Raw genomic sequence first — 22,244 nt, forward strand, 5'->3', positions numbered from 1 at the left:
CAGGGCCAATAAGAAACAGAATCAAGAGAATAACTGACAATTGAAACAGACCTTCAGAAGATTAATTTTTCAGGTTATTAACAACAGTCTTTAACACAACTATAATAAGTTGGAGAAAATAAGTGTCAGGATAGGGAATTTTAGCAGACACCTGACATATATTTTTTAATTAAGTAAAGTTAGAGTTAAACTGTAGTAACTGAAATTAAGAGCCTAATAGGTTTCGATCAGACATAGAAGAAAAATTAGTGAATTGGAAGACAGATTGTTAAGAAATATCCAGACTGAGTGCGTAGAGTTAAAAGTATAAAAAATAGAAAAGAGTATAAAGACATGTGGGACAAAGGAGACATAGGAGAAGATACATGAGAAGGAGAAAAAGAAAATAAAAGTTGAAGGGATAAAGAAAATAAAAGTTGAAGGGATAACAGAATAGAATTTTCCAAAACTGACCAAAGATGTTGACTTAAGGACATCTTATGAACCCAAGGAACACCCAGACAAACAAAAATGCCTCTCAGTTAAGCTCAGAGGAGTAAACTTTGGGGGGAAATACAGAATAAATCTAAAAGTAATCTGAAATTTAAAAAAGGATACAGTAGTTTTAAAATAGCAATATTAATTTACAGTTTACAGTTTCATAGTTTAATCATTTTTGTTGAAAGGTAAAGTCTTTCAAGCCCTAAAAGCAAAATATAAATATATAATTTTATATTCAATAAGAATATTTTTTAAATTAAGTTAGAATGTTTTGGGACAAATATTGAGTGAATTCATCACTGGAAAACCTACACTTCAAAAGAAATACCAACAAACAGATGAGAGTCATGAAATTCAGGAGGCATGAAAAGCAAAGTTAGGTGAATATAAAATGAAAATAAAAAAACGGCAAATTAGAATGCATAGTAATACTAGATAAGTCCTAAAGTCCCTGTGTTTGCTAGTGTTAAAAATACTTCTATTGGCCCTCCCTGGTGGTGCAGCGGGGTAAGGCACTGCACTGAGAAGCTGAAGCCACTTCCACATGGGTTCGATTCCCGCCTGCCCCGGAGGTGACCACATGGCGCGGCAGACCTCTCCTGGCCCACCCGCTGCTCCCCTCAGCAGTGTACTTCGTCAGTCTGCTTGTTCTGCTCCCCACTCTGTCTCTGAAGCCTCTCACCGCCCCTGAGCTTCTGGCCTGTACCCAGTTCTGTATGTACAAATAAAATGAATCTTTAAAAAAAATACTTCTATTAAGTTATAAATCTAAACTGTATGTTATGAGAAGAATAATAAAATAATGTACAACTAGCCACATTGAGCAGGTAAAGATAGAGTACATTATTTGTTTTATCCAAAACAAGTCAAGAAAGGAGAAGAAAAAGAGTGATTCAGGTAAGAAAAACAGAAAACAAATCCACATAAATCACATTTAAAGTCCACCATTTGAAAAACCAAAATTGTCAGATCTGAGGATACATAACACAGCACAACACTGCTACTTAGACCGTTATTATAAGGGCACAGATAGTTTGAATGGGAAAGATGTAGAAAGCGAGGCCATGCAAACCCAATAAACTAATATTCTGAAAAAAAGTTAGACCGTTCTCCAAGATGAGAGGTCTGTACCCTTTAGAGATGAGGCCCAAGTAGCCAGCAGTGGGTGACCGAGGATACGGGCTTGGTGGGAGTCGGAGTCCCAGTTCTGTCATTTTCATACCGCACTGTAAAATGGACATTGTTGTCCTCTTTATCACTTCTCATTGATCCCCAAGTCAGACTTCCATGTTCATCTAGTAGGGCTCATGTATGGTAGCTGCGTTTCAGGAAAGCAGAGCCCTTTCGCTATATTTCTGAACTGGTTTTCTCTGTGGATACTGTGAGAGACTTTTCATTTGTGTAGTATGATTTGTAATCTCTGCTGCCCCGCATGGAGGGTGGGTGTGTGGGGAGTGAGATCCCCTTCAGATGCCCCTCTTAAACACACACACACACACACACACACACACACACACAACTCATTTCCTTTCACTCTCTTCGCCCATGAAAAATTTATGACTGGGGAAAAGATAAAAGAAAAACAAATGCAAACTCTAAGCCAAGAGTGTCTTCTTGACCAGATTTCAGTTCTCCAAGCAAATTGATTGACTGAGGCAGGTTAACTTGCTCAGACAACCAGATGGGAAATTTAACCCACTGCCCACCAGAACCACTTTGGGGGTAAAGACATTCTCACATAGTAAACTAGTGTGACTTACTAGAAGGAATGAAAACGTTCAAAATAATTGCAAGTGGAGAATTAGTGCAGCTATTCATTTGAAACAATCAGGCTCTCTTCCCTCTGACACCAAAGGGTGTGTAACACAACATAGGCCCCAACTTGGGCTCTGCCTTTGCCTTGTCTAACTACCTGCACCCACATTCCATGACATCTGGCTGACAGCCTTAGGTTCGCTCCAGTTTGGGGGTTCATCAGATAGGGCAGGAAGTATACTCCATCTGAGGCTTTAGAGCTAGATTATAGAGTCCTCCAGGCACACTAGCTGTCAGGCAGAGGAAGGCCAAGTGTCTTTAAAGCCTTGTGCTGCAACATCCCTGTCTTGGCCCTCATGTACACACATGAGACTATAGATTAGGACGCTCTCTATAAATAGTCAGCTATATTACTTAGCACCCCATTGCACTCTGGGATCAGCTCTCTGGTTTGAATCTTACCTACTTGTCTGAGTCCCCTCTAGAACCCCAAGTTGAGATGGAGTGTTTCCATATTTAGTGTAATCTCAAGAGTCAGGGAAGAATTCTGCCTTCACTGGTAGTTAAGTGTTCCTGTCTACAATTTTTAACTCTGGCATTCCTCAAGCAGTTCGCTAACTGCTTCTAAACATAATATCCTTTGACATTGTGTTTTAATCTGAGTGGGTATCAGTTACCAGTATTCAACGTACTGGTTCCGGGGTCTCCTGGGAAGTGAATCCAGGGGTGTTCTATTGTTCTAGCTATATCTGTATATAATGACACCCATTAGTAGGAACTGGCCCATGCAAGTATGGAAACTGAGAAGCCCCAAGACTTTCCAGGGACCCAGGAAAGGAGTAAATGTAAACTCCAGTTCAAGTCCAAAGGCCTGGGACCAGGGATGTGGATAGTATAAGTTCCAGTCCAAAGGCAGGGGAGGACCAATGTGTCAGCTCAAACAGCCAGGCATGGAGAATGAAAACAACCATTTTTTTTTTTTCTGAGGTCCTCAATGTATTGGATGATGCCCACATACCTTGGGGAGAGTGATCTGCTTTATTCAGTCTACCAATCCAAGAGCTAACTCACAGACACACCCCAAAATAACATCTAATCATCTTTCTGGACATCCCCTGATCCAGTCAAGTTGACACATGAAATTAACTGCACAGTTCGCCCACCTGTCCTGTTTGTCTCTGCTGACCCCAACAGAAACTTTGTTTCTCCAAGGCCCACCTGCCTGCTCTCTCCTGAGTATTCCTTCATAATGGGATGTTGTTATGTGGAGATTGTTAAACTGGAGCATTTAATCTCACAGTAAAGTCCTATCTAGGTGTTTCCACTTATCAACCTGTCACACCCAGGTTTCAGGTGGGTGCCAGCTGGAGAATTAGCTGTTGTTGATTTCTCTGGTATTTCAGTTATATTTTGCCACTCTAAGACATTATAGGATCTGCAGGTTTCATTTCCATTTTTTGCTTCCTTGATGACATATTTTCCCTTTTGTATTTTAAAATAAAATTCCTTAGACTTGGTAAGAAAGGTCTCTTAAAATGAAACTCCTCAAAACAGAATAAATGAGAATCATAGATTTTCTCCATAACTCTTCATCATTCCCCGTGCATTAAACAACTGTGCATTAAGCTTAATAACTCTGGGCTAATATTCAAGAGGGACAATGGAAGCCTTGGAAGTGACACTTCGATACTGAAGTCCAAAGGGTAAAGAGAATGTGATTTCCCTCTCAAGGCTGATGAGGGAACAATCTCATAAAAAGGAAATGAGGGTGTTAGATTAGATGATCACCACGGTCCCTTGTAGCTGTAAAACTCTTAAGTGGTCAGCGAGGACAGCCCAGATAGAATGGGCTGAAGGGCAAAGGTAATCATTAAGCACCATACTTGGCCATACTAACTTATCTCCCTCTTACCGATTTAAATGGATACATTGCTATTAAAACCCAGAAATTTTCAGACAGTCTGTTGAAATTCCATAATAGATTTCAGTGTCATGTGAAGACGATAGATTATTTTCTGACCAGTTACCTATAAAGTGAGCTCTAATATCAATTGGGGCTCTCTTGGTTATAAACCTTAGAAATGATACTAGCTACTTAGCAAAAGAGAACTTGTTGGAAGGAAGGGCAAGATCACAGACTCGAAGAGGGACTGGAAGACCCAGTTTAGGAAATGATCCCAAATGATGATCCTATCTATCTAGGTTCTCTAGCCTCTTCAGGGGCTGGAGAGGAAATGCCACATCTCCTGCTGTGATGAACACAGGCTCTCAGGAGAGATGTCTCAGGGCGTCTTCATCCTATACCTGTCTCCTAGCTCCAGGAGGGCCCTGAGAGGTCATGATAGAAACTCTTAGGCTTCTTTTAGTAGGAAGTAGTGACAACTATCCTCCCATTAAACCAACAGTTAAAAAGGAGTTCCACCTAGAAGGAAATTAAGGAAGAATGATTGAATGCTGGACAGTCAAAAAAGAGAGCAACATTCTAACATACTAATACATTCTATGAGGTGTAACCCCAAAGTGTGATACTCATGCTATGGTATGCATAGTCTTTTCAGACGGGCAAAAATGGGGGACCTGGTCAATGCCATTTTAGCTCTGGGATTCTCAGAGGGGTCACCCTTATACTGTTACTATGGGATTGAAGGCATAGTTCAAACAAACCCCTGTGTACAGTCTTATGACTACTATACTTTTGTCAAAGGAATATATGTGCCCATTTTGAATCTTAAATGGATTATAGACTAGCAAGTCTTTTCTAAAAACCCTTTACAGAGTCTTTGAATTGAGAAATGGTCCAAAACATGTCAATTGGCCACCTGCTGCTTGAACCCTGTTCCACAAACTGGAAACCTGAGCAGGACCTGGAGGAATAACTGTTTTTCTCAGCAGCTGGCTCAAAGAGGAACATCCTTGGCCTTGATAATTCAATGCCTTTCTTAGATTGAGAAATTAGATCTCCTTTACCCCTCCCCCTCATGTTTTACTTTCCTATCTAACTAGGATGCCGAAATGTCTAATTTTGAAAAAAAAAAATTCTCAGGATTAATCCTATCATCACAAGGAACCAAGTTTCTTAATTTCTTTTCATGCTAAATTAGCAGGAAAGATCAAAGTCCTTTCTTATCACTGAACTCTCAATAATCTAAAAATGCTTTTATACTTCAGAGAGAAGACACCACTGTGCATGACACTTACATTCCTTTTACAGGCCTACAGGTCTGTGAGACTTTTTTTTTCAAGTTAATTCATCAAGTTACTGTGCGGAATGGCAAATGAAACAAAGATGTCTGCTTTCTGAGCCACACTTCCTTAACTATAAATAAACTATTAATAACTCAGCCTATTGCACAATAATTTTCCAGCATAAAGATTTTTTTTATTAATTTATGCTTACAGAACTGGGGTACAGGCCAGAGGTGTGGTGAGTGAGAAGATTCACCAGAGACAGAGTGGTGAGAAGAACAGGCAGATCGATGAAGTACACTGCTGAGGGGGACAACGGGCGGGTCAGGAATGGTCTGCCACAACATGTGGGTCAGCTCCCTGGTGGGGTATTGAACTCGTGTCTACCGTGGCTTTGGAGAGCTTCATAATATGGTGCTTTAAACTCGTTGCGTCACCATGGAGAGCCCCAAAAGATGTTTTAACCTACATGTTTTTTTAACTTGAGATCTTTAAAAAAATTATCCCATAGTTGGTTCCTCCCGGGTGGTGCAAGGGGTTAGATAGCATCACTGCAAGCAAGCTGGGGCCGCTTCAGTGAGAGCTCGATCCCCGCCCTGGAGGTGTTCCATGGCAGATCTGGCCTGACCGTCTCACTGCTCCCCCAGCAGTGTACTTCGGCGATCTGCCTGTTTTACTCCCCACTCTGTCTCTGGTGAATCCTCTCGCTGCCCCTGCACCTCTGGCCTGTGCCCCAGTTCTGTTTGCACAAATAAATAAGTCTTTAAAATCTTATATTTATCCTATATTTGACAGCACTTGAATGTATCAGATAAATATCTTGAATTCCTTAAACATACACAATGTGATATATGAATATTTCAATGAAAAAGTCCAATACTGGCTCCAGTTAAACAATAATGAAATTGACCTTTTGAAATTGAACTGTAAAGTACACATTAAATCTTCAGATGTATACCTGCAAACTAAGCCAATTTCATCAGATTCTCAAAGAACTGTCATCTGCCAAACCTAGCATGTAAAGTATCCAAATAATCCCTGCCATTACGTAAATAGCATCAGGAATATTAACTAGGAAAAACAGCCTCACAGGTATTTCCTCGATAAGAAAAATACAAAGGTTTGATTGCAAGCATGTTGTTTATAATAGAGAAAAGTGGAAAGCTACCTGAATGCTTAACTCTGAGCGGCTGAAGACAAAACATGTCGTCTATCCTTATGGTGTGTGTGTGAGGGGGGAACTTATCCAGATAATGAAGTGAGGATAGCACATTTAATGACACAGGATGATGTTTTATCAATATGCAGAAAAAAATCAAATATAAGGCGATGCTCTGTACAGTATCAGTTCTGCAAAGACACACAGTACAGACAGAAAAATGACCAGGCTGACATGCCATACACAGAGTAATTTATTTTTCTAGATGATGAGGTTCTGGCTTTTATTTTCTTCCTTTTGAACATCTGTATATTCTCAATTGTTAAAGAAAATTTAAAATCAGTGAGTTGTTAAATACAGAAATGTGAGAATTGACAAATTTTGTTTTTAGACTTAGTTTCAGGTCTCAGATATCATGGTGTAAAAAATGGGTGAATGAGTAACTTAGAGATTATGGTGGTGTTCTCTCCTTCAAGTTAGAATTCTCTAAGTAGTCCATCACTAATATTACTATTTGGCTACATGGTACCAACATACTTGCAACTTTCTTCTTGTGTGTTAAAGATCTGTCATATCTTTAATTAAGGGTCCTAATTAATGCCTACATATTGGGTCACCGTCACTACAGGTAGTAGCCAGAAAACCAAAATAGCAGTTTACAGAGAAAAATGTTTCCAGTATGTATAAAGGATCTCCATCTCCAAAGGGCTACTTAGCATTGATTCTGGTTCTGAGAAAAAGTTGCTTTTATTGCTGCCATCATTCCTTCACTGGTCATCTGTTCCTCTGAGCATATAAACCTTCGATATTCACTTGAAATTGAGACTATTCTTCTGAAGTGGAACATGCTGGTGAAGTGAATGGAGTCTGGGCTCAAAGCCTGGCTTTGAACTTCAGTTCCACCACCGGCTAACAAGCTGTGTGACTTGGGCAGGCTATTTAGCCTCTGTACTTAAGAGAAAAAAAATATTGGTACTGCCTTTTGGGGCTGCTGCAGAGATGGACTGAGTATGTGTAGCGTGTACAGCAGTGACACATAGCCTGGACTTAGTAAATTAAAGGCACGCTGGCCCTTCTGATTTGTCCTCCCTACCCCTTCAGAAGTCCATCTGACACTCCTTTATCTGGCCCCAGTCCAGAGCTCTAACCTCTTTCCTTGACATTCCCTAGACTCTTTCACCTCTGGCTTCTAGTTGGTTTGCGCAGAGATTATAGTAGGGAGAAGACAGAAATTAGTGGAGTTAGCCCTTATTGAAGCCGCCCCTCTCTCCAGGGTTCCAGCATTGGCTGCCTTCTATGGCTGCTCTGAATGACTGTGGCTCCAGAGCTCAGCCCCTCCAAGCACCTATCTTTTAATTTAATTTAAAAATTTTTCTTAGGCCTTTCTTCATTTTGGTACAATAACTAGTCTTTCTTTCAGATGTAGTTCCTGTAGCTCTCCCACCACCAGAGTGCCCATGACCCATTACCACAGTCCCTTAGGGTGCTACCTCCCTGGCTTTGATTGTAGGCCTCATATAAACGGTCACCTTGCTAGATGCCTTTTCCCTGACCTTTCGTTTGGTTTCGCTCTAGTCTGCATATAAGTGAGACCATTGATAATTATCTTGTTCCTCCTGGCTTATTTCGGCTAGTATAATCCCTTCTAGCTCCATTCCTGTTGCCCCAAATGGCATGAGTTTGTTTTCAGGGCACCGATTTTTTACTAGATTCTTGTTCTCTTTCTTCCCCAGGGCTAGGAATACTGACAGCTTGCCACCATTGCTCATTCCTATATGCCTCTTCATACTTTGTTGACGCCCTTGCCTGCCATCCCCCCAACCTACTCCTCTCCCTGCCCCACCATAAATAATCTCTTCATCATTTGCTCTTCTGTTAATCCTAGTGAACAAGCCAAGATTTCCTGCTGGGTCCCTGACTGACGCAATTGGCCATTATTAATCTATGTACCTTTTGTTCATAGAACTATTACAGTCAGAAGATGGTCAAGCCCCCAAATCATTTCTTGAGCCTGTAAGATACCAGAAAACTTTTAGTTTCTCCTGAATTAGGAATACTTCAAGTTTACTAAACCATCTGAGACCCACATAGGTGAAATCTGAGGATAGAATTTTTAGTTTTGTTTGTGCCCAAAAAAACTGCCACTATGACTCATATTGTTTATATTTGTATTTGTTTATATGACTTCTTTGTACAAAAAGCACAAGAAAAATACCGGGTTGTGATGATTATTAGATTTATATCAGGCCGTATCTGAGTCTATTGGTTAGCATCTCTTCATCTATTCATCAAATATAAATCAAGTGCCTGCTCTATGCCAGAAGAACACCCTGTGGGAAAAACATTACAAGCAGAAAACAAAGGTATCTTCATGGAATTTAAATTTCTAATTCAGGAGAGCATATTTAATTCTGCAGTTACACACAACACAATGTAAAAATCATAGCTGTGACAGTACTTTGAGAGTCTTTGATGGGGAGATTTTTCCTACTCAGATTAGCGAAGTTGCCCCTAACAGTGACAGGAATTGAGTTCTGAATAATCAGAGTTGATGAAGTAGAGTATTTCAGGAAGAAGAAAGAGCATGTGCCAAGGTCCTGTGGTGAGTAGGATCTATAGTAGCTGAAATCTTTTGTCCCGAAAGCAATGGGAGATCATTAAAGGGTTTTTAAGCAGGGAGTGACCTGATTGGGTTTGAGTTATTCAAAGATCATTTTGCCTCTAAGGAGCTATTCTTCTAAACTCCAGGAGTCTACGTTTTTAAAAAAAATGTTGAAATAAGAATAGAAAATATTCACTAGTTTCCTTGCAGGTGATTAGACTGGAACTGAATTAATTCATCCTAATCAAAGATTTCTTCTCAAGGCCTCAGCAGTGACAGGTAATTTCAAGATGTGATCGTTATATGTGTCTGTTTCTAATCAATCCCTGGTACTACATTTCAGCAAGTCAACACTGCTACATATTTTTGTAACTTCCCAGTAATTTTCATGTCACAGCTGTCACTGGGATCCCTGCTGGACCCAAGTACACATAACTAATTAATCAATCAATCAAGAAGGAGAGAAAGTCATGCCTGATGCTACAATGAGATTCTTTGCTTGCTAAATTCAATGACTGCTTTGGGGTGGAATAAAAAAGGAAGCTTTCTAAATGGGAGTCAGAGTTTGCAGATTTAAAGGTAATTCCTCAGACTAATGGTCTCTGTAATTTAGAATGTGTGCAATGCTGTTGCCTAGCTGTTTATTCCAAATTATCAAAGGAAGCAAATCTATGACTGGAACCCCCACTGTTCCAACTTTTCATCCCAGTGTAAGGAAGCAGGAAGCAGGGAGAGAGCACAGCAGGTGGGAGCATAAGTTCTCATCTCTGGAGGCAGGTGCGCTAGCTTCCAGTTCTAGCTAACCCACCAGTTCACTAGATTTTAAACTTGGAAAGTATAAAAGAGCCTCATTTCATCTATGAAAATAAGCCCTATTGAAAATAACTGGCGAGATATTAAGGGAAGCCAGCAGTAGTTCAGTCATAGACTCAGAAATGTCTAGAATTGCATCATATTGGGTCTTCTGGAATTGACTCAGTTTACTGCACAACTAGCCATGCTATTAGAGTTGGATGCTTTATCGTTTCATTTACCAGGAGGAATGGTCAAGAAAATTTCTTACATTCTCCTAACCAGGGCTCACATGGTTCTTCTGCTAAAATAGACAAATTGTAAATCTCAATGGTTCTGTCCAAGACAGTAGATTTCTTCAAGTGAAATTCTGTGCATATGGGGTGGCCATCTTCTTTGGGTCCAGCATCCTGGAACACGTTACTCTCTAGGATGCCTCAGTAAAAGAATCATAGCTGTAGGAGGCACATTAGCGTTGAATTGCCTCTGGCTGTGAAAATTAAGTGGCATGCCACTTCTTCTCACTGCCCACTGGGCAGACGGGCTCTGTGGGCCACTCTCAGAGGAAGGTGGAGCACATGGAATGTGACACTGCCACGTGTCAACTGCAATCAGTGTGGGGGACATGTCTGGTGGCTGGTGGAAAGGATTCTGATAGACACAACTGTCCAAATTCAACAGGAAAAAGTGGTATAGTTAAGGCTAAGCTCTATTGGTATGTTTCTCACAGTGCATTTCTCCTTTAGCCAAAAGTCCCTTTTCCTCTTCCCTAACCCTCTGAGAAATTGATTAGGGAAAGTTGATTGTTTCGTATAAATATATGGAAACTTTAAAGCCTTCACAATATTTCAACCAGGCCATGAAAAAATGAACAAATAAATAACTACTTGGAAAAAAAAATGGAATTCGTGAACTGGCATCAACAGACACTAGGGGGTCTAACAGGCCCCCTAGATGATGAGCCAATCTTCATGTGCTTGTGTAAAGGCAAAGGTGTGGCTACTATCGTCACCCATCGCCTGGGCTAAGAGTGTCCATAGCCCAGAGGATGATGGGCAAATCATGAGCTTCTCCCTGGGATCTGCCTGCTCAGGCCTACTCACTCACCTCTCAGATATTACCCGCTTACCCGCCCCAATCTGTCTAGCTCCTTGACTTGTTTCACTGTCCAGATATGCAGCTCCAATGACACTGCACATGTACAGCCAGTTTGCAATCCCAAGATCCCCAACACAGTGTGCCCCACTGTTCCTTCCACCTGATATGACCCCACAAAGAGGAGACTGCTCTAAATCTCACATTGGGGTTATGTCCATGGTCTTCAGTTTTCTTCATTATTAAATAAACGTCACAGTGATTCATTGTTTTCCAATGTATATTTCACTGACTGTAAATACTTTTATTTAAATGGCATGGCAAGGGGCCTCCCTGGCAGTACAAAGGGTTAAGTGCAGCACTATGAAGCTATCTGCAGCCACTGAAGCATGAGTTCCAACCCGCAGCTCCCCTCTGCAGTGTATTTCAGTACATTTGCCTGTTCTGCTCCCCATTCTGTCTCTGGGAAATCCTCTCATCCTCCCACACCTTTGGCCTATACCCCAGTTCTTGTACATATACATACATAAATAAATTGATCTCTAAAAAATATAAAAAAAATAAATGGAAGGGCATACAACCTATGATTTCACAAAAGTAAAAACAAAACAGGAAGAGAAGGTGCAACTGAAGAAAGAATTCCTAGATAAACAATTTTTGCTGTTCCTACATTTATACTTGTTTAAAAGGTGTGTGAGGCGGGTGGGGTGGGGGGCAGGGGGAGGGGAACTCTATCCTAAGCACATTCCAAATATCTTCACTTAGCTCTCCTAGGAAATAGCAACAGTTACCAATGGGGAGACTGAAAGCAGAAATTAAGTCAGGAAGTCAGTATTTGAACCCCAGGTGGATCTTCATCAGAGCCCCCTAGTACTGACTTCTAACCACACAGCTATATGTGACCCCCCAAAACTGCTGAGAAGATGCCAGAAAATTCTCAAGAAAGTGAGAGAAAATTAAAATGAGTGGGGATGGGGGACGGGGGGATTGTAACACCCAGAGGAAGGAGGTGACTGGATCAGAGAAAAAGTAAAACCTTCCCTGAGGCCCACAAGTGGGTAGAATAAATTGAGAAAAAACTTCTCAGAAGCTGTTTGAATGACAACTTTCCCCTCAAATCTGAAGGGCAATGGGATGATGGATTTGAGGGTCTCTGAAACATGCCCTGTGATGCTGAGAATGGTCACGTGGTCATTGAAAGGGGAGGGGGGGCGAGCAGAAGCTCTGGCAGCTGGACTGTGGAGCGTCACAGGGAGGTTGTGGGTACTGCAGCCAGTTGCAACAAGAAAGATTTTGGGACAAGCAAATCACTGAGGAGAGATATGCTGCAGAGAAGGCTTGGCTGTCGTGCGTCCTAATCTCTCCACTTAAAATATCCACCAGCACATTTTTGACCTAAATATTCCAGTCTTCATCTCTACTCATGCCTGCTGCAAACAGTTTCTGGGTGTTGACATTCCCATCCGGGCACCAGCACTGTTTCAGGAAAGTTCCCTCCCAAGGCACAGGTTTTATCATCCCTTCAAAGAGTTAGTCATGCTTTTAATTGCTTCAGACAACTTCAGTCAATGATAGAAAATTATCAGCTGTTTATCAGAATGGGAAGCCCCATCCTGAAATCACAAAGAATATATTTTTTTCTCATTGCAATTTCCTTATCTCCAAAGGAAAGAAAAAGCTGAATGAAGTGATTTGAAAAGGAAAAGAAAAACACTGTTCTTCTATAACCTGGGATTTGTGACAGCATTTCCAGTCAATGAAAAATGTTATATATATATATATACCAGGCTTGTGCAATGCTAAGCCCAAGTGGTTGCAAATTAATTGAAAGATATCCTGGATAACCTGAGTTACAGAGAGCACATTAGGTCTCTTTGGAATAAAAGTGCAGAGAGTGCTTTTGTTTGGTAGCTGTTGCCAGTGACCTTGTGAGAAGCACACTATAAATTGCTGTAATTGTGGGATGATAAGCCAGCTTGATAGATTTCTGTCACTCTGCCTCAGTAAAAAATGGGCTCACCTTCCTGAAGTCTGCAGAAGCATAGACATCAAAAAGCACATCATAGCTCCCAAGTTTGAGTCAAGACAGATTTCTCCACACATTTACAAACATCCAAACACATCCAAAGAATGTGTTCACATTTCACCCACCCACACCAACTCATCTTCCCTTCCACATCATTTTCCTATTTCTTTCTTGCAGTAGCACTTCATTTCTCTTCTCTTTCTAGACACATTTGGACAGTGAAGTCCAGGATGGCTAAGAGATAGGACAGGTGCAGGAGTAACTACAGCAAGGTGCTCATTTGACCATCTTTGTTGAAATTACAGGGACTTAGGATGGAAAAAGGGAAGGTAGATGTTGGATAAGGTAACTTTATAAGAAAGATCCAGAAAGACTGAAGGAAACCTGTCCCTGAAATGTACTGCTCCAACTTGTTGAGGCTGTGGAGATGGAGTAGGTCACTTTAGGAAACACTTTGCCTTTTGCTTTTCCCATAATTAGTTGATAGTTCCTGTGCTGCTAAAATGAAATCTCAATTACATGGAAGTTCTTCTGTCTAAAAACTATGACTTCTGATTTGCAGGGATGTCCTGAGTAGACTTTCTAGGACTGAAGCATGCAGATAAATGTGGTTGTGGAGAGGATGGATTTTGGGGATCATTAAACAAATTTGGGCATGAATCCCAGCTAAAATGTGTAACTTTGAGTTTGCTATTTGACACCTTTAAGCCTCAGTTTCCCTGGGTGCAAAATGGAAACACTGTACTTGGCTGAACAGGCTAAAATGAGAAATAGAGATAATATAGTCCAGTGCTTAGTAGTTTCAAACAATGATAGTTTCCATTCACAAAGGAGCACTTCAGTATACAGATGTGTTTTTGGCAGGATCTATTATGTTACCTGAGAAAACAACATGGAGGTGTAGAAATGCACTGACTTGAATAAACAAAATAGAGTCTGCAGTCAATGGGCTCCACAGAGGCTCCACACTAGCTATGTGGCCTCTAGAAAGTGGCTGAATCCAGTCTCCTTTCTCTCATCTATAGGAAGAAGATAATATCTTCTTCATAGGGGCCCTGTAGAATCAGCAGTGTTTATAAAAATAAATAAAACAAATAAGTATAACTCTGATGCATAGTAGGCAGTCAATCTATATTTGTTCCTTTACTCTTTTTCCCACCAGAAATGAGCCACAATAACAATAAAAAAGGCCTATGAAAAGCACAGCTTTCCTGTCTCCCAACATTAATACGATAAATTACATCCATAATGTTTTCTACAGTTTTCAGCTATACTTTACTTTGTGTACTGTATTAGTCAGGGTTCTCCAGGGAAGCAGAAACAATAGGACAAATACATTAGAGGCAAAGAAATTTATTTGAATGCATCGGCTCATGCAAATTGGAGCCTGAAGAGTCCCAGATCTGCAAGATATGTGAGCTAGCTGCAGACACCAGCATTGCAAACCCAAAGATCTTCAGGCTGGAGCTCCGGGAATTACTGATGGTTCAGCTTTGAAGTCTGAAGATGTTTCTGCTGAAGAATTCTTTCTTGCTCAGGGTGATAGGTGGAGTTGTGGAAGTGAAGAGTTGTTTTTTGTTCTATTCAGATTTTTAACTGTTTGGGCTAGACCCACCCACATTATTGAATGGCTTTACTCAAAGTTCATCCATTTAAATATAAATCGCATTTTAAAAAACATCCAAAATAAAGGTTGACCAGATAGCTCAGCACCATGTTCAGGCAAGTTAACATGTAAAATTAACCATCACCTGCATCTTAAGTCATTTCAACAGGACTCATCTTTGAAAACAGAGGCAATTGGCTTGGACCAGATTGAAAACTTAAAAACAGAAATGGAGATTCTTGGTGACAAAATTTCTTTTTTCAATCAAGTCTGAATTCCTAGGGGTGGGACTGGGGGTGGGGCTGCCAGAGGATCCCTGTAGTGTCGGGCATCTGATAGCCATTATCCTGAACTTTCAAATTTGTTCCTTCTCATGAGAATTTCTGCCCCATTTGGATCAAAGATGAATGTCTCTATCACTAAAACTAAATGCATCCATCACTGACTTGTCTCAGATAGTTCACGTTCATGACTGCCCTTCTGACATGATTCCTAAAACAAATAATAAGTGGGATCTAATGTTATCTGACTCCAGCTTAAAGATAAGGGGGAAGTCTAATCTTCCTGTGACATGGCATATTCTTCTACATATGAGAAGCGAGACATGACATTTTCTGGTATATTTCTGATGTTGCCGATGAATTTCACATGCCCCAATTGCTTTGAGACTGACTGTAAAGTAGCTATGTACGTTGTTTCTAAAGGCTGTGTACTGAAACACCTTTCTAAATGCTCTGCTTAATTTTTTTCCCACATTGTAATTCATTGTTGGCCTTTTCTACAGTGAATTGTTGGAATTAACCAATAAATCAGCAGGAAAAGACATGCCAATTTCCTTCCCAGTTGATAAATTACACCATGGGCATGCCATAGTATGTTTTATTGTGTGTGAGTGTGTGTGCACACGTTCTTGTACGTGTATGCTTTTTCTGTGCCTAAATTTACTTTTCATGACATACTGAAATGCTATGACTTCTAAATTACTTGCAATTTTAATGGACAACATAAATATAGTATTGTATTTTTATCATGTGTTATAAAAATCTACACTGTCAATCAATGGATGGTAGTTATTGACAATTAGAAAATAGTATCATTTGCTCTGCAGTCCCCATAAAATGATTTGTTTTTAGTCTATATTCAATTTGTATTTTTCATCAGTATTTCTCCACCTCCCAGCTCTCGGTTTTCTTAGTAATTAGCATGTTAATTATGTACTTAATGAACAATGTTTCCCATTAATCTGCATATAAGGAATGCCTATAAATGTTGCTGTCATATTCTTTCTTTAATAAAATATTAATGCAAGGATAATAGAAGTTCCTTTAAAGTGGGATATAGTTAGTTATGTAGTCATAAAATATAACAAGTGGACCTTCTACCCAGAGAACTTACTGTGAAGGCAGTCTGACAAATACATATGCAAAATAACTGTGCTGGTCAGTAATAACTTACATGGTACCTAAGGGGCCTTTTGGGAAGCTGCTATACCAGCCATATGTACAACAAGATTCCTTCAGATTCATCTTATCACTTATGCAGCAATGTGGGCATGAAATCTATTTATGATCATCCAGGAGATTTTTCCCTATGACTTAACCCCTATATGGCAGCTCATCTCTATATGGTAGAACTATTCCTTGCTTAGCTTTTTTTTGGTGTATACAGTTGACCTTGAGCAACACAAGGATTAAGGGTGCCAACTTCTGACAGTCAAAACCTGTCCATAATTTTTGCCTCTTCCCCAAATTTAACTATAGCTGCCACTTGGTATCCACAGGGCTCTAGCCCTCAACCCCCTTTTCCCCACCTCAAATGAATGCCAAGATCCACCAATGCTCAAGTCATTGATAGTCAGCCCTTCCTATTACAGCCAGTTCTACATTGCAGATTCCCTAATTGACATTCAAGATGGTTGAACTCACGAATGCAGAACCATTGGTTAGAAACTTTCCAGGCAAGGCCTTCCTGGGTGGCACAACAGGTTTAAGCACAGGACTAAGAAGCTAAAGCCACTTCAGCATGAGTTCAATCCTCACCCCAGAGGTGACCCACTTGGTGGGGCAGACTTCTCCTGACCCACCCCCTGCTCCACTCAGCAGTGTACTTCATCAGTCAGCCTGTGCTGCTCCCCACTCTCTCGCTGGTGAATCCTCTCACTGCCCATGCACCTCTGGCCTGTATCCCAGTTCTGTATGCATAAATAAATAAAAATCTTAAAAAAAAATCTTCCAGGCATAAGTGGATCATCCCAATTCAAATGCATGTTGCACAAAGACCTACAATATGTCAAGTCCTTCATCCCTCAAGTAAGGACACAAATACTTTAAGAGATTTTTGTGAGGATTGGTTGGAAAGGGACTTACATAATACCTAGCACAGAGTAGGCCTTCAGTACGAATGTATTCTTTGTTTTGAAAAGAAAGATGTGACAAAGTATCTTACAAAGAACCTTGCAGAACTAAGAAGGAAAAGTAGTTAATAGAGAAACCAAGACAATCAGGGAGTGCCCAGGACTGACAAGTGCATCGAAGCCAAAGGAAGTTAACGTTCATGAAAGTTTTATGACACACTCTCCAAGAACAAACAGAGTCTAGGACAAGATAATCTAAAGTGTTCTTTCCTAAAAACGTTCAAAAAATATTGTAGCCTGTGCTCTGTTTCCATTAGGGACCAGGATGATAATACCAGGGTCAGGCTTTTTAAATAATTCACTCTCTTGACAAGAAGTACAACTGAGAAGATGAGGGAGACCTGGCTTAAGAGAAAATCACAATAAAAACAAACATAGGCATTTAATTGAATGAAAGTTCCAGTGTATTATGTTGACAAAACCAACAAGGAAATGCCAGAAAAACACAAGAGTTAACAGAGAAAAGTTATCATTAACAAGAGTGATGTGCTAAGGGGTTAAATCTGGATAGTCCTGGTCTACTGTGGGTTCAACTCTTTAGGAAAGACTTGAAAAATTAAAATATGCCCAAATAAGAGCAATCAAAATAAGGTAGGTCAGAAAAGCTTGTTAATTGAGAAGTTGAAGAAGCAGAGCCTGGATAGCACATCTTAGTGTGGAAAGAGAAACCAATAGAGGAAACCCAGAACACCCTGAAAACTGACAGTCCTCAACTGCTTGAGAACTCAAATATGGAGTGATTACTCAATGTCAGTAATTGTAGGTGAATATACCTTGGATGATTGTATTGAAGACCACACAGTGATCCAACCTCCATAACAATGGAAGCCAGGCAACACTGTCTAGTGAACTTTCTGTTCCTCTGAATTCTGTGTAGTTGGATTATTTAGGAGGATTGAAGAAGGACTTTCTACTTATTTTTCTTCAGTTTTAAAGCCACCATTATTCATGAACCTTCAGTATTTTTAATCCTTCTCCCAAGATCATATCAATGCTTCTTTAAATATTGTAATATGCTTTTATTACTTTTATTTTTTTTAACACATGACTACTTTGGGGGACATTTTGATAGTTTGATAAATGGGGATTGATCTCTCATGCTGAATCTTTGCTAAATAGTCACAGTACATTTTCAGTGACCCAAAGATGAATTATTCTCCTTCTGGGTTATCCTGCCCCCATGACTTAGTACAAAACGATTGTCAGTCTCCTAAGCAAGTTCCACTAATTTCATCCATTGTTTCATGTTTGTCAGAAAAAGCAAATTACATTTCTCTGTCCAGAAGTGCTTTTAGCCAATGGAGTATTTTAGAAATTGGTATAGGTGAACATGTGATTTTACAGCTGAGGGTAGGAGGCAGGAAAGGGTGAAGCATTGCCCCCCATCCTGTTTCTGTCACTAACTAGCTTCCTGATTCAAGTCACATTAGTTGTCCATGTCTTAAACATATCACCAAATTTGGAGATGGAATTTGTTGATCCAAGGGGAAAAAGATTGAAGTCTAGGAGTCCAATTCTATTTTAGAGTTCCAGATTTTTGGGGGAGTTGTCTACTCAATTCCCCAGTCTCATCATGTTTGAGTTCTTGATTCCGGACTTGCAAAGACAAGACAATAAAACATCCCTCAGTTTATTCTCCTTGTACTGTTTATGCTCATTGACTCATCAATTCAGAGTAGATTAGGAAAATTTCACATTTACTTCCATGAACTCAATCTACTTGCTATCTATGCACAGATATCTTTACCAAGGTGCCATATGCTCACAATACAGACCAGGAGTATAATGATGCTTCTCTCCTTCTGTACCCTCAACCCCAAGAGGGGACTGAATAACCTGTAAAATAAAAGCTTACTTTTTTAATATGTACCATGCCAACCTGCTCTTACCCCCAAATTTTACCAAAAACTTGTCTGAATTTCCACAAAGCATATTAAACTTCTTTAGTAAGTGTAACTCATTTTGCAGTGCCATGCCTGTCTTTTGAGACCAATGGCATAATGAGGACAAAGTAATAGAGGCTGGGATATGCTGAAGGGTGGGGGCAGGGGGTGTTTCAGTAGAGATTAGGAAACATTTCATTGTGGTGACTATTTTGAGATCAGAGTTAATTCAAGAAGTTTGAGCTAAGGAGCACATCACCTCTCTTGACCTTCCCCAAATTCCTGGCGGCTCCAGCCCAGGGTGGCAGTCTGCCTAGGATGTTAATTTATTCCTCTTTTCAATCCAGCTCCATTAAACAGTATTGTGCACATTTAGAGTCCTTGAAGGCTCCCAGTGAGTTAATCTAATAAATCACACCTGTGAGGCTTAATTAATGTTTATAAAATTCCTCAGGATCTCAGGATGAAAAGAGCTAAATGCTCAAATTGGAAAGTGTAACTATTATTATTGTGGGGTTTTTTTCTTCGAACCCCATCCTCAGCTATAAGGTATCAATGGTCTTGAGCCTCTGAGATTCATTAATTCCAGTTGACTCTTAGGAGGACTTTTCGGGACTTTGTAAATGATCCTGGGAACACCTCATTTCAATTTCTGTACAGTACATTATCTTTACTCATTAAAAAATTATCACAGTGATGGATTCTGCTTAATTTAAATTGACTTCTTTGTGGGGGGACAAAAGGCAATTAAAGTTAAGAATATTTAAAGGGATTCCTAGGTGGAGGAAATGTTTCAGAGGGAAAATAAAATGGCACCTTGACACAAAACACGATTCTTGTTTTCTCTGACTAGAGAAAACACATTCTCTTTGAAGCATCTCTCTGCAGCCTTTTAGGCCAAATTGGTGACATTGAGCTGTATGGAAAAGGTGTTTTACCAATCCTTTGAAAATAACCAAAGTGAACACTCAATTCTCAAAGGAGGAAATCAACAGTCTAAAATGGATAAACTAAGCAAATATAAGGGTGGTGATGTAGGAAGAAAATGCCACAGAAGTAAGAGAGCCAGGGTGTCACTGGTTAAGGTTGTCTTTGCTGGGCACTATCCTTCTTTCAGCACTGAAAGTTCCAAGTCCTCTGGAATTTTCAATTCTGGGCAAATTGGGCTAGCTGGTCACCTTGCAAATTGGTGTCAAGTTTAGAAGTGGTTCCTTAAAGGGGTGAAACCAGAGTTGGGGAAGTGGACTAGAGCTTTTATTTGTAAGCCTTTAAGTACATGCTGAGTGTTGAATTCTCCACAATAAGGCCTTGATTGAAAATTTAAAAATTTGAAAAGAATGCAATTTTAGCAGAGAAGAAAGATAACTGTATGAAGTTCTGTATGAACAGAAATAAGCAGCAGAGTAAGAACAGAGAAGAAAAAACAAATACGTTGAGTGTTATTTAGCAGAGCTTGCATGGATGGAGACACCACCACACGTTAGATGGTCTTTGCTGCCTGCTTTCCGCCTTCCTCCTTGCTCCTTATTTCTTTGCTTGTCTTCCTTCTCTACTCTTAAATTTCATGTTACTGCTTCCCTAATCTCTGATTATTTTCAACTTCAATGAAGGAAGATTTTGATCTGTGTACTCTCCCACTGTGTATGTCTACAACTTCTTGGTCCACTCATTTGTTTGGGGATATTGTGATGTAAGTGGTGCTGCAATGCCATAAGATACAGGTTTCCTTACCAATCAGTGCTTTCGTACAACATTTAAAGTCAAAAGTAAGTAAATAAATAAAATGAAAGGAACTTGTTTAAAATTATAATATATAATATAGTATAAATGGCAATTTCAGCCATGTAAAAATATAACAAAAAATTAATGAAGTTTTTAAGTTCTTCCTATCCCCTCAGTTTTTTGCCACTTCAGTGAGATTTCTCACTTAACACTTTCAAATGTTTTTCAGCAGGTAGAAATCCTAATATTGCTTATTTGATTTGTTAAGTTGTTAAAAGTATATATATAGGCTATAAGGCTATTTTGAATTTCAGAGAAAGACTATTTAATCACTATAAATATATGTCCAAATCTTAAATGTTAATGTGGGACATATTTATAATTTATAAAGTATTTATTGATTTGAAATTCAGCCTCTGTTTTGATTTGCTAAATCTGGCAGACCTAAATTAAGCTTTGTTTTTCCCTCCCAAATTTTATGTGAAGTGGGGAAATAATGAGAAACAGGAATTGAGGAGTGACTTTGTTATCTGGGCTTGTTATTTAACTTCTCTGGGTCTCAGTTTACACATTTGCAAAATGAGGGGATTCTGACATTCTCTCCAATTATCTCTATAAAATTAACAAATTAAAGTCTTCTTTTGTGAGCATGTCCTTGACATCATCCAATACATGTCATGAACCACAGTTGAGAACTGTTGATCTCATTCTGCTCTTTCAAGAAATCAGCAGAGAAGAGATTGAACCTATTGAAGTCCTAGTGTTCTGTCTGTGACAGACCCTCTGAGGCAACAGAGAGATTCCTGAGAGGCTAAGAACACAGATCACATTTTATGGCTGTTTTGGAATTTGGCAGTCACAGAAGCTGAACTCGACTTAGAAGGTCAAGAGTATTTCCCATAGTGTCTGTGTGAGGGGAAAGACAAAACAAGTATTAGATGGCAGTTTTGGCCATGAAGTATGTCATGTTTACTTCCAGAATTATGCACCCAGATCCCATGACCCAACTCAGGGGATTCACCAAATGTTCCTGTCTTTAGAGACATTCCATATTTTAATAAAATGAAAAATTTCCAGGCATCAGTCAAGCACCCCCACTTTAAATTTAGTTGGAAGTCAATGCAGTGGAAAGTTGACAAGTTGGAAGTCAATGCAGTGGAAAGTTGACGAGCTTTGAAGACACTCTGGCTGGGGTGCACATCCTAGTGCCACTCTATAGTGGTGCAGCCATCAGCAAGTCTATAATCATCATGAGTAAAAATGGGATGACTCATTTAATGACTTGCCATGTTCCCAGGTGACACACTTCATTTGTTTACATCAAAAATCTTCACAGCATCTCTAAAATATAGGTGACATTGATTTCAATATAACTTTATGACTTCGTATTTTCAATCATAAATAAGAAAAGTAAAGTTAAAAGAGGTATATAATCTGGCCAAGTCAGAGAAAATCATGGTGAACCGGAACTTCAACAAACCTATCTGTCCAAAATCATGTACTAAACAGTTACACTCATGGCCTC

The sequence above is a fragment of the Condylura cristata genome, unplaced genomic scaffold (assembly GCF_000260355.1).
Source record: "Condylura cristata isolate star-nosed mole 26May11 unplaced genomic scaffold, ConCri1.0 scaffold00015, whole genome shotgun sequence".
NCBI lineage: Eukaryota > Metazoa > Chordata > Mammalia > Eulipotyphla > Talpidae > Condylura > Condylura cristata.